A 13,434-nucleotide genomic window follows, 5' to 3' on the forward strand; every position below is an offset into this window, starting at 1 on the left:
TGTACAAATTTTCCGTAAAAAACTGAATTTAAATTTTGATCTCGTTAAACTTTCAATTTGAAAAAAAAAATTTATTCACATTATAATGAAATTTCCGCAAAAAAATTAATTAAACGACCATTTCACTAGAATTCCTTTATACTGCAGTTAAAATATAGAATATTTTAAATAAAAAAAATGAAAAATATTTAAGTGTATGCTTTAAAAAACATAGGAAACTCTAATTATTATTGCTTTCGCCGCTTACATCCACTTCTATTAAAATACATCATTCATTGTCATTTACGTTCTATTTATAACGCATAAATATAATTACTTTTACATTAATTTTGTTTTTCTTTTAACATAATCTTATTAATTTTTGCTTCATTTAAAATTAACTTTTTAAATCGGAAACTTATACATGTACGCCCTTCAATATAAAATCGAATTGAAGCGAACAGAAAAACTGAATAACGTACAATAATAAAAAAAAAATAATATTAAAAAAAGAAAAATTTAGCTTTGTTCTAATTTCTTTCATTCCTTTCCACTTTGTATTTTTACATCTACAACTTTACATTTCTCCCTCTCCCATGATTTTCTGTAAATTTATATGATGTAAAGGCATTTATTTTCCTCCCTTCATTTTCTGTCTTTTATTCTATATTCAAATTTTTAGATGAGTTACCCCTAGCTTAAAATCAAACTTACCAACTATGCATATTATATTCCAAAATACATTATTATAACATTATAAAAGCGAACGTATGATATATATCAGATATACCATATGAAGCCATTCACATATTATGTACATAATGTACAAACATAATGTTATGTATACTAAAATACATTAAGTTGAATAGTGTCAAATCAACCACCCCCTATTTAGTTAAAATAGAAAACAAAAGATTTTTTTTTTCAAATTTAAGTGAGTTGTTCCCTTAATATAATATTACATTGGAATCCCACAACCAGCACCAACTAAATTATGTAAAAACTCGAAACAAAAATTACCCCCGCAATTTCATCGCCTTCTTTTGAACTCTATGTTATTTGACATAACAATAGTAGAATAATAGCAGAACACAAAAATACCTAAGCAGATATAAAGAGAAGTGAAAAAAAACAAGGAGAAAATAAAAAAATAGAAAAATATAGAAGAGAACAAAAATGTAAGAGTCAAAGTATTTCGACTGAATGTCAATACACAAAATGAGATAAGGCTAAAGAGATATTGGTTTAAAGTTACAGATGCATATATACATACAAATATTCAATATATATAATTATGTATTCGTAATGTGTTACTGTCAGGACTCAGGTCTGAAACATAAATTTCTCCTTCTTCATAGTGTTTTGTTTTCTTTTCAGATTTTTTTCTATTTTTTATGTTAAAATTTTCATAATGTTTTAAAAGCATTTTCTATTTTATTTTATTTTTCATCACAATTATGCATATACTTACAACATTGTATACCTACATAAAATATTAATGTGGTTTAGAATTGCTATGGTATGGCCAACTATAGTAAAGGGGATATGGCATTGTTTGGTAAGAATAACAGATAATAAATAGGGGTACTATAATTTTGCACAATGTTAGCACTCTATTGAATATTGTTTCTACATTTGAAATATAAATGATAATATGAGTATGTATCGTATGAACTTATGTAGAGCTTCAATTCCAAAACTATTCTATTATTTAGATTTTTAATGGAGGTTATTATACTAACATATATAGATATATACATATATAGAATAAAAATAATGATTCAATTTTTAAGAGTATATATGTAGTTAGTATAGTTATTTTTGCAGATATAACATTCCGGAATATCAAATAAAAGCATATTCTGGGCACATTTAAGCAGTAGAACCGTTTTCCACAAAATTCGATATATTAAAATCTATTATAATAATATAATAAGTAGTCATTATTTACAGTAAGCGCTTTTGAGTTTTTAATTAACTCTTCGAAATGTTATTTCAATTATATAATTTAATTCAATTTATGTGTATGAACTTAATCTCAAAATAAAATTTAATTGACACACTTTTTAAACTACTTTTTAATTTTTATAATTATAATTATTTTTAATAATTATTTTTTTTATATTTATAATGTGTTTTTTCTTCTGTATTTATATAAAGACCGCACTAATATAACCCAAAATAATCGTCACAATAATATGTAACCGTGTATGATTAAATAACAATTTTTTGTACAAAAAATAAGAAAATGTAAACGTACACACTTTTTCAACCCTCTACTAGAAATAATACAAATCTTGGCTAAAAAAAGAAAAAAGATAATAAAGTGGTAGGAAATTTTTCCACAATTTGTTTAATAAAACTTGTAATAATAATTATAATTATTAACAATTAAATAACACAAACAAAAACACAATTTGAAAAATATACAGTATTCAACATTGAAGTAATTTCAAGCTGAAAGTAAGTGTTCATCACATAAATACAGAGTTCCTAAGAAATGTTGTATGCAATATAATAAATGGTACGAGCATGATAATAACTACCTAACAGGTATTTGTGAAAATTAAATATAGAAGTATAAAAAATTTAAAATCAAATTAATTAAGTAGATCACTAGTGTTATTAAATTATACCTATATCGATTATTTTTGCGTTAATTATAAAGTAAAAATTAATTTTATTACTTTATTTATCATAATTTTCTGTTGTACTTTTCGGTTATTTCGAGGTCTATGATTTTCTATGTTTGTTTTACCGGTGTCAGGAAATAGGTTGGTGTTTATATCTCATGTTTTTTTGAGTACTAAGTGCAATGCTATTATCCATCGAATTGCCAAGAATATAGGGTGTCTGAAGACCGCTTTGAGCGCAAGATTTAGGGATACTGTTCGCGAGCACTTCTCGGCTATAATGCGTTCGGAAACCTTACCAATGACCTTAAATTCCTTATTCTATATTTAAATTCCTTAATCATCGTTAAGGAATTTAATTATAGAGGGGTAGGGGCAATGTGTCAAGTGGTCCAGAGGGATACCACTTCGTAAAACTAGATTATCTCTCTATGCTTTACTAAAAAGTATGAGGTTTTCAAACTAAAACGCGGGATATTTATCAGTTGTTGCTTTAGTCTCATTATGATCTTATTAATCGATTAGTAAGACTTGGCTCCACAATATCTATATATTTTTTTTTAGTGGGGATATTAATTAGTTTTGACCAGTTGAATTTGTTTTTACTAGATGATTAATGTCCCCAGAGAATTTTCGCGGCTCAGAAAATCGTAGCTTATGGTAAGTTGTCTACACAAGTTGTTCATGTCTTTGACTCGTGAAATCCGCTCGACTACTTTGTCATGTATTTCTGTATTGACATTAGTTTTAATATTTCTGCCGTTAATTGGATCGGTGTCTGTTCAGACAGAAGCAGAAATGCTGGATGGGTCGAATCGGACGTTGGTGGTGGCTGACGAAAGCAGTAATGCTTCGAATAATCCAGTTCAACCTCCACCACTCTAAAGCGGCATCAGCTGCGCTCCTTCTCCGCCTACAAAGGGGCAGAGAAAACATAGTTCTGGTCCAGGAACCCTTGCTGGCAGGTGGAAGGATCTGTGGACTCAGGACGACGAACTATAAGCTGTTTTATAGCAACAGCGGCGGAAAGGTAAGATCATGCATATTAATTAAAAGTAACTTAAATGCTTTTCTGTCGCCTCTTTACAGCAATGAAGATTTGACTGCAGTCAGTCTCGAGATCGGTGGCAGGATCTCCTGGTGGGCCTCAGTATACCTGCCCTATTATTCCCAGGGGATGCTTCCACCTAGCAATCTGAGAGACCTGGTGGAGAAGGCGCGGTCTCTTAGCACTGGTCTCATCATTGCGAGCGATGCCAACGCACATCACGTGATCTGGGGAAGCTCGGATACCAACACTAGAGGTGAGTCACTTTTTGATTTTATCTTGACTACTAACCTCACACTATGCAATAGAGGCTCAGAGCCCACATTCGTTACTAAAAATAAGCAGGAAGTTATAGACATAACCATTGCCTCACAAATTATTTTTGGCTCGGTTACGTATCGTAACATTCCTTTTCGGACCATCGCTATATAGAATTTGAATTCGTTGCTAGGCACAATTCCCTTCACGTCCTGAGATGCCTGCGAACCACGACAGTATGGTTTCTACGCTCACTGGAGCCATAAGTGGCGCGTCTAGGGAGGAGTGCCCGTTAACTCGAATAAGAGGCAACAAGAAACCACAATGGTGGTTCGATGGGTTAAAAATGGGTTAAATTGGTTAAATTGGCCTTCATCCCTAAGGCTGGGAGGAGTTCTCACAGCTGCCCAAAGGATCTTAGACCTACCAGCTTAACGGCTTTTCTATTAAAGATATGGGAAAAGTTGATGGAAGTAAACATAAGGAGCAACCTTAACCCAAGGCTTATATCTCCGGCACAACATGCGTATTGTAAGGGGAGGTCAACGGAAACGGCCCTCCACTCTTTGATACACTAGATTGAAAAGTCTCTGGACTGCAGAGAGTATACAATAGCTGCTTTCCTGGATATTAAGGGCGCATTTAACAATCACCCGGGCCCTGCCGGGGCTATCGATTCATGGCTCTCTGATTGCTCAGATAGTCAACATGCTGTCAGGTAGAACCATCAGGGCTAGCTCTGGGGGATCATGCATTGAGCGCTCCGTTGACAGGGGCACCCCGCAAGTAGGTGTACTTTCTCCTCTTCTCTGGAACCTCGTAATTAATCAATTACTGGTATGCCTGAAGGGGAAGGGCTACAAGGTGGAGGCTTACGCTGATGACTTGACTGTTTCGGTGTCTCAAAAGCACCTTCATGCCCTAAATGGGCTGATGCAGAAAGGCCTGGGCCTCGTTTCTGGCTGGGCTGTCAGCTGTGGGTTGACTATCAACCCACAAAAGACGGAACTGGTTATTTTCAGTAGGAGATATAAGATACCAACAATAACTCCGCCAACACTCAACGGAATCCGCTTGCGCTTGCGGGCCGCATCTCAGTGGTCTTGTGCTGTGGGGGCAACTGATTATGTACCCGCTTAAGGAAGCCTGGCTGAACGAGGGAGTTACTGACGACGGATCAGTACATTTTTACACAGACGGATCCAAAGTCGGTGGTAGGGTGGGTGGAGGAGTTTATTTTGAGCAATTAGATGTTGAGCTCTCCTTCCGTCTGCCGGATCACTGTAGTGTATTTCAGGTCGAGGTGGCCGCAATTGGGGAGGCTCTGGACTGGCTTGGGTGCAATGTCTTATCGGCTGGTGGCGTCAGTATTTTCACTGACAGCCAGGCCGCGATAAGGGCACTGGGCTCTGAGGTCTCCACGTCTAGAACGGTCCGGGACTGCAGGTCGTCTCTCAACGAGATGGCGGGGCAGTTCGAAATAAACTTGGTCTGGGTCCCTGGACACAGTGGGGTTCCGCGTAACTGCAAGGCGGACGAGCTTGCGAGGCATGGAACTACTCTGGAGATTCCACCTGAAAAGGAGAACTTGGGCATGCCTCTAAGAACCCTAGGGCTGCTGTTGCGCAACGCGGCAGTGGAGCGCACCAACCTTAGATGGGCTAATGGAGCAACGTGTAACGCGACAAGGAATTTGTGGCTAAAGCTGGATTTACGTCGTACAAGGGATCTGATCTCTCTCAGAAGGGAGGACATCAGTGCTGTGGTAGGGGTACTGACGGGCCATTGTCTGATCGACGAACATGCAACGAGAATGAGCCGCCCCGCAAACCATCTTTGTAGGAGTTGCTGTGACGCGGGGAAGGCGGAAATGGTGAGCCACCTTCTATGCTCATGTCCGACACTGGCGAACTCCAGGCAGAAATTCCTTGGGTCTTACTTCTTCGGGCACGCTACGGACTTAGCGGATGTAAGCGTTAGGAATTCGATTTTTAAAGGGTTCGGGCTGGTGCAGATGAGGAGCGAGGAGGAAGAGATCCGACGGTACCACAACGGGCCTAGTTGGCCTATGTGTACCCTTCGGGGTACATAATCATCATCAGAATGTTGGTTTGTCTAATAGTTTTGGAATCAGCTTGATACAATAAGTATTCGGATAGGATTATTCGTGGTATTTTTGTTAATACTAGGAGGGTCCATGAATTTATGAACTATAAATATATTCTGATGGCTACCCGTCTTCTTTGGCACTTTTCAACCAATCTTCTAATGATTCTGCGGTAATTTCTAACCTTTTCACTTTTCATTTCTCCGGTACTTTTTCAATTATCGGGCGTTTTTATTTGATTACAGTAATTGTTTTGATTTGAGTTTTAGCGATTGACGAGTTTCTTCGGCATCTCTTGTTTTTGTTTGATAATTATTCTTCGAGTTTTGATCACGTACAGCCTGTGGTTTTTCGTAAAAATGTTGTTAGCTGTCACTGCTTACTTTGTTATTTAATCTCTCGTTGACTGCTGGTGTGAGCCCATTCATAAGAATGAATTCCTCGTTGTTTGACTAATAATTGTATGCCTATAACTAAAATTTCCACTATTTTTTCTAATATGCGTAATATAATATAATACTTTTAACACATACGCAAATATATTTTTTAAATTTTTGAAATGCAAAATAACTTTTCTGTGCAATTTTCAATTTCAAATCCTCTATACGTAAACAAATGTACTATGCTACTATAACAATTTTATTTAATTATTGTCACAAAATGTATGTGCACATTTTTTCATAATGTATAATTGCAATTTCATGTTATAATGCAATATTATATGATCACGCAAATGATTTTAAATTATTGATAAATCGCCCATAGATTTTTAGCTCTTAGGTAAATATGTAGATGACACATAATTAGATTGTATTCATATTCTCCTAACACCATTTTTTAATTTCTACAAGCAAAGCATAAATGCTTAAAAAAATTTCATCTATATAGGTACACATACATACAAAATATACATGTTTATACAGAGGCATGAACAAGTTTATACATTCATACAGTGAATTCTGTTATACTTTCATAAAATAAAATTTATACAAATATATTTGTATGTAATGAATATTACTGTACAATTGCAATTAAGAATAATAATGTCATAAAATTAATCGACCATTTTCATGAAACCACCAAAACGGTGGTGTGGAAAACGGCAATTTTCATTAATATAACATAAATGAAAATTTTGAAAAACGTGAAAACCATACAATCAAAAAATAGAATTTTGTATTTATCTTAACTCTTTTATATAACCATCGAATTTTTTTTTCTATTTTTTTCCTTTGCTCATTCATGACGTATGCAATAAATTTATATACATTTTATTATGTATTTTGGTATATGAATGAAGGTATTTTAAATAATAAAGTAAATTGACTTCTAAAGCAGCATTTTCATTTTTCCAAAACTCAATTCGTAATTTTTTTTTCCGAAAAAATTTATGTATGTCCAATCAAATTTCTTAAAATTTCTCATATAGTAACTTTTTTTGTAACATCCTTAGAACATTAAAATTGTTTTCTATTGAAACTTTATTAAAAATAAAATTTTTACAAGAAAGAACAAAATATACAAAATAAAATTTTTGCAAAAATTTTTCATAATTACAATTTGTTTCAAAACTCATTATTTTTTCTAAAAAAATCTAAACACAAAAATCCACCATTCTAACTTTCTTAATTATACGAAATTTTTTTCTGTTTGTTTTTGTTTTTTGGTACAAAATTATATTTACAATATAATTAAACCGTTACAAATTACAAAATGTTATACAAAGTATCATTATTTGAATTTTCTGTTTTATTTATTCTTTTCATTTCAATTCTGTGCTTTTTTACTTGTTTTTTTTTTCAAATAAATAAAAACTCATTATGATGAAAACATCCTTTTTATTTTTCATTTTCTTTTTTCTACAAATATACAAAAATGCATCAAGGATAATTTTATATAGAAAAATCCTTTTCTATATTTTTTATTTTACTGAATAAAATATCCTAGTGTATACAATAATTGGTGCACAAACATGCACACACACAATATTTTCATTTACAACTTTCTATATTAGATTACACTAGAAATTCTACTGTTTTCTTCTTTTTTTTACTCTTAATAATTTTTATTTATTTTTCGCTTTTCAAATGCAATCAAAAATTTATATATAATACAAGAAAAGGATGAAAAGAATAAATAAAATAAGAGAAAAACTTTTCCAAATGTGAAAATGTCATTTTTCTCACTCAGCCATACTCGTATTTAATTGTTTTTTGATCTCCTTTGTTTGTCTTTTATTTGTATTTGTAATTTATTTTTTTCATTTTATTTTTTTTGTTTTACTTTTAATAAAATGTTTTTTTTTATTACAGCTGTTAATACAGCGTAATAATTTTTTAAAATTCTGTCAATATTTGACATTTGTTAAATTTGTTGTTCGTTTGATATCAAAAAAAAATTTTTTGATACAAAATATAACATGACATCAAATTCTTAACATTTTATACGTAAACACAATTCAGTTAGAGCTTAGGCAGACATGAAATTTTGAGGTGCGTAACTGTTTGATTGCTTATTTGTAGTCCATAGGTTTATATTCAAGAGCACACATGCATCAACATGATCGCATGCAATTAAGCAATCAAACAGTTTGTAATTTTTTTGCAACTAATTGCATTTTTTTGTTATCTAATCTCTTATTGTTTTATATTGATCAAACAAAGTGCATATTTATATCGTAAGTTTATATCATAGAAATTTTGTTATGTGTTCGCAGTCGAGCAAAATGTATATTGTTTGATTATATTGTTATTGCTGCAACATGTTCTTTGTTTTATTTTTTATATTCTATGTTAATATTATGTTCTAATGTGTCCTTAATTTAAATCAGAATGTTTTATATCGTAAAGTAAGGCGATTATTATGCAAATATTCAAAGTATTAAATATTTTACCATACTGTTAGATAATCCGGCGCTGTTCCAAATTTTTAATAAAAATATTCACACATTTCCTCCTATTTGTTTCTTTTTCAAGCTATCACATTAATATTTGCATATATGTAAACATTTTAAGAATAAAATTCCCAAAAACATGAAACAAAAATGAACTTCTTTGCTAAATATGCATATATACACATATCCATGTATTACTCAAAAGTAATAACAGAACAAAAAAAAATTATTTAGAATCAGCTTTACTATATAATTTACGACATTTTAAGTGACTTCTGATGTAAGTTTTTAATGGTCTTGCTTATACTTTTCGGTATTAAAATTAAAATAACAAAATTTAATTGAGATTTAAACTAAATAAAATTAACTAGAGTATTAAAAAAATATTTTTCTTTTAATTCCGTTAGGTACTCGTATTAACATGAGAAAAAAGTATCCTAGCCTATAAAGTGTATATCGCATGAAGAGAGAAAAAATAGAGTCATGTTAAATTGAAACTCACATAAATTAAGTTTAACTTTTATATTTGTTTGTTTGTTCTTCTGTTAATTTTTGAGCATTTTATTGTGCAGTAAATAGAACTATTTATAAAGCAAAAAGTTAAATTAAAAAAATTTAGTAAAGAAAAAAAACGAAATGAGCTCCCCAACAAATTTTAATGAAATTTAAAATTAATTATTCTGAAATTATCAACTATTAACTATCAACTAGGTTAAACATGAAGCCATCTGCAGGACATTACACTATAAGGGCATCCACACAAAAATTGTAAACATCATTGAGGCCAGGCTTTCTCACGAAGTATAATTAAGCGTGGCTATTCAAATAACTTCGTGTGTCAAGCAGCGGTATCCTCTATCACTGTTCCTCTACATAAAGGTGTTGGACAAGGTAATGTAAGGGCTATAAGGGGACGTCGAGCGCATCATGTAACGATTGACCTATAGACTAGAGGATTTTGAGTGTGCAGACGATACCTGCCTCTAGCTAACACATACATATGCAGGAATACAGACCAAAATTAAAATTCTAGAAAATGGGACTGCCTCAAGCCAATAAAAGTAAATGCCTGAGATCGAAAAGGTATGCGAAAACACTACGCTCCTTCAACTAGACGACAGCCCGACAGAGGACTAGCCCCAATTCGACTACCTGAGCAGCATCGTTAATATTAAGGAAACGAATCAAGATATAGACCAAAGAATGCCGGAAAAGGAGTCGACGAAAAACGTCGTCGAAAGCATCACTAAACTGCATAACACATGGAGGCGAGTCAATTTTAAGAAAACCGAATCAAGTGGAAAGCGTTATTCAAAAATAAAGTGCCTATCCTGGAAACAGAGCGTGGAAGCCCAATAAAATCGACAATAATAATGGTAAAGCATTATTATCATGAAAAGTCATAATAAATTAACATGATCAATATAATTTAGAGAACTGAAATTTATACAAGAGTACTAGAACTAGGTCCTTTTCAAAATGAGATTACGGAAAGTGCCTAACGTAGTTTTGTACGTAAATGTTCAAGCATACATAAATTCTACATATCGTTGTAACATAATTACATGTATAACAGTACCATAAACAGTAAAATATTTACGCATTAATTTTATATGAAAGTTTTAATAAAATGTGTTAATATTCCGCTCAACACAACACAACCTTCATTACTTCAATTATCAACTTCTCTTTTTTTCTCATATATCATATTTTCTCATTTAATGTTCCTGCTTTTTCTTTTTAAAGTGGATTTTGTTTTTCTTTGTAGTGTTATTATCGCTGTGTTATGCAACTGTTACTTTCGTCTCTTTTATTTTCCCTTATATACTCTTTATTTCAAACATACTATTTATTGTCCTATGCTCTTCTGTTTGCTATTAATTTAGAAGAATGTGTTAAGGCAAATTGTTTGTTAAATGTTTAGCTATTTATCATTCGAAAATAAATTTCTTTCTTTTTCCTGGTTTTTCTGCTTTTGTTTATCGTTTTTCCTTTTTCTCATATATTTATTCTTTTCCCTTTCCTTCCTTTCCCTTTCCTTCCTTTTCTTTATTTTTTTATCTTTTAACGGGTTTTTACTTTATTTTTATTCACTTTGTTTCATATTTATATTATTTTAGTTTATATTATTTTAGTTTTATATTTATATTATTTTAGTTTTTTCTTTTTCGTCCTTTTATTTTCTAGTCTTGTAGAAATATAAATATAAAAATCTTAATAGTTTGATAAATTTTTGTCTTATCTGCGGAACAAAGACCTACTATAATAATTTGAAAGATGGGGAAACATCTTAATTAAAACATATGTATAAATTAAATAAAAATATATAAATTTTATTAAAATCAAAATTATTTAAAAGGAATATAGTTGTAATTATAATTTAATTTAAATAACCTTCGTAGCATCAGGCAATTCTTGACGCTTATTTAATGCCACAGACATTCTTAAGAGAAAAATAAAATTTTTCAACAATGAATTATTTTTTCCTACATAACACATTGAGTGGCATTGAGAAAGAAACAAAAATAAAATAAAACTACATGTTATATTTCTCATATTATCAAATAGAATCTACTAACTCTATAAACACACTTATAAACGCACATAAACATTTTGCTGTAAATTAATTTTATTATTTTTTTTATTTTCATTATTGTTTGTACTTTTTTTCCTGTTATTGTAAGGTATATTATTTTTGTATTTCTTTATGTAACGGTAATTTATAAAATTATATAACTGTTATTACGCTTTATTTACCGGTTTATTGTTCAGGTACAGACTTATAAAATAATAAGAGAAAAAAAGCAAACATACTGGAAGAAAGTTTAGGGCAAAAATAAAAGAAAAAAACGAGAAATGGTCGGGTTGTTCGTGTCAACTTTATAATATCTATACGAATGAATGATTTTAAGAGTTGTATGATACTAATCACACTGCTTATTTATACATACATATGGCTGTTATTCCATATAAACTTATAACATTATTAAAACTCTTACTAAGAGTAAGAACCGTATTACCATACTTATTTAGGCAAAGTTTCAGCACTGTAATTTCAATCGTTCCTATAAAATATCACCTAATAATTTTTGAAGTGTTATGGCAGATACCACAACGAGTCATGTGCATTTTTATCATACACAAGAGCCCTAATAAAATATTTTTTCGTGCGAGTTTTGCCATGTTCTGAGATGTAGACAAATAATTTTCGAAGTTGTAGAGCAACTATCGAACAACTGTCTCGAACACGTTCAATTAAATAGAGTTCTGACAATTACTTCAATAAACCATTTCTGAAAATTTGGTGAACTTCACTTAATTAATTTTTGAAATGTCGCTGGAACGGACGCGTAGACTCAAAATTCGACATTGATTAAAAACATATTATATGTACTTGCGTCTATATTTCAGTGTGTTATTCCCTATCGTAACAAACGAAGTGGCACATTTATACATACATATATGAAAGGATATGAAAATGTAAAGGAATTTTTTTAAAAGCACTTGTCTTGTCGCATATATAATACAGAGAGATAGAGAGAGAGAAAGATAGAGAATAATGTAAATTTAGTCATATTTTAATGTTTGTTGCATAAGAAATGTTGTATTTTTTTCCCTTTAATTTTTATTATTACTTTCCTCATTTTGATGTCACATTACTGTTACATTAGACTATTTTTATTACTTTTTTTTGTATTTACCTTCATTGTTATTAGTTTCCATGTTCTTCTATTAAACTTATTTTTAATTGAAGTTTATTGTGCTCATACACATACATCTTAATGTTCACCATACAGAATATAATGAAATCATAATGAAATAAACTTCTTTAAGAAAAAAAAATGTAATAAAAATAACTATACACGGAGAATAATAAGATCTTGGAATCTAAAATGTAATCGCTTCCTGTATGTACTGTACAGTGTTTGTAATCTTATCCTTTTATATATTTTTTATTTATGTTTTTCTTTTTGGGAATTCTAAATGGAAAATTTTGCGAGCGAAGATAACATTCTTTACATATTACATAATATGACTACGGTAGTTATATAACACAGTATCCGTAAAAGATACTACAACTAAATAACATTTTTATTATTATTGAGTTTTAATGCATATGAGATGAATATTTAATATATTATAATAATATTTATTTTATTGTATTAGTCGGTAGGTGTTTCTTACAACATACAATTATAAAGAAAACCACTAACAAAGTAAAGTGGCGTAATTTTCTAAAAAGTAAAATCAGATAATATATAAATTCTCCGTAGGAAGGTTTAAAGAAAGTCATCGAAAATACGTACAAAAAATAAATATAATTATAAGAAAAATTTAAAAGAGAATCCATCCGCAGGTCTCGGAATGACCTGCAGTGTTTGGTGTTTCTTATGAATAGAAGGCAAAAATTCGATATAAATTATGATGATTTTATAGAACCCCTTCACGTATGCTGCCTAGGAGTGATGATCATATATATGTAGGTGAAAAATTAGAGAGCAGTTTGAAAATCTTC

The 13,434-nt window shown here is 30.9% G+C and overlaps 1 protein-coding gene across 4 annotated transcripts in view; it reads right to left on the reverse strand.

Annotated features, from left to right (window-relative positions):
- Nucleotides 1-13,434, reverse strand: part of LOC129609965 (amyloid beta precursor protein binding family B member 2-like) — a 285,959-nt gene that overhangs the window by 195,604 nt on the left and 76,921 nt on the right. The window lies entirely within an intron of this gene.

Source organism: Condylostylus longicornis, unplaced genomic scaffold, assembly GCF_029603195.1.
Source record: "Condylostylus longicornis isolate FDR11 unplaced genomic scaffold, ASM2960319v2 ptg000042l, whole genome shotgun sequence".
NCBI classification, from domain to species: domain Eukaryota; kingdom Metazoa; phylum Arthropoda; class Insecta; order Diptera; family Dolichopodidae; genus Condylostylus; species Condylostylus longicornis.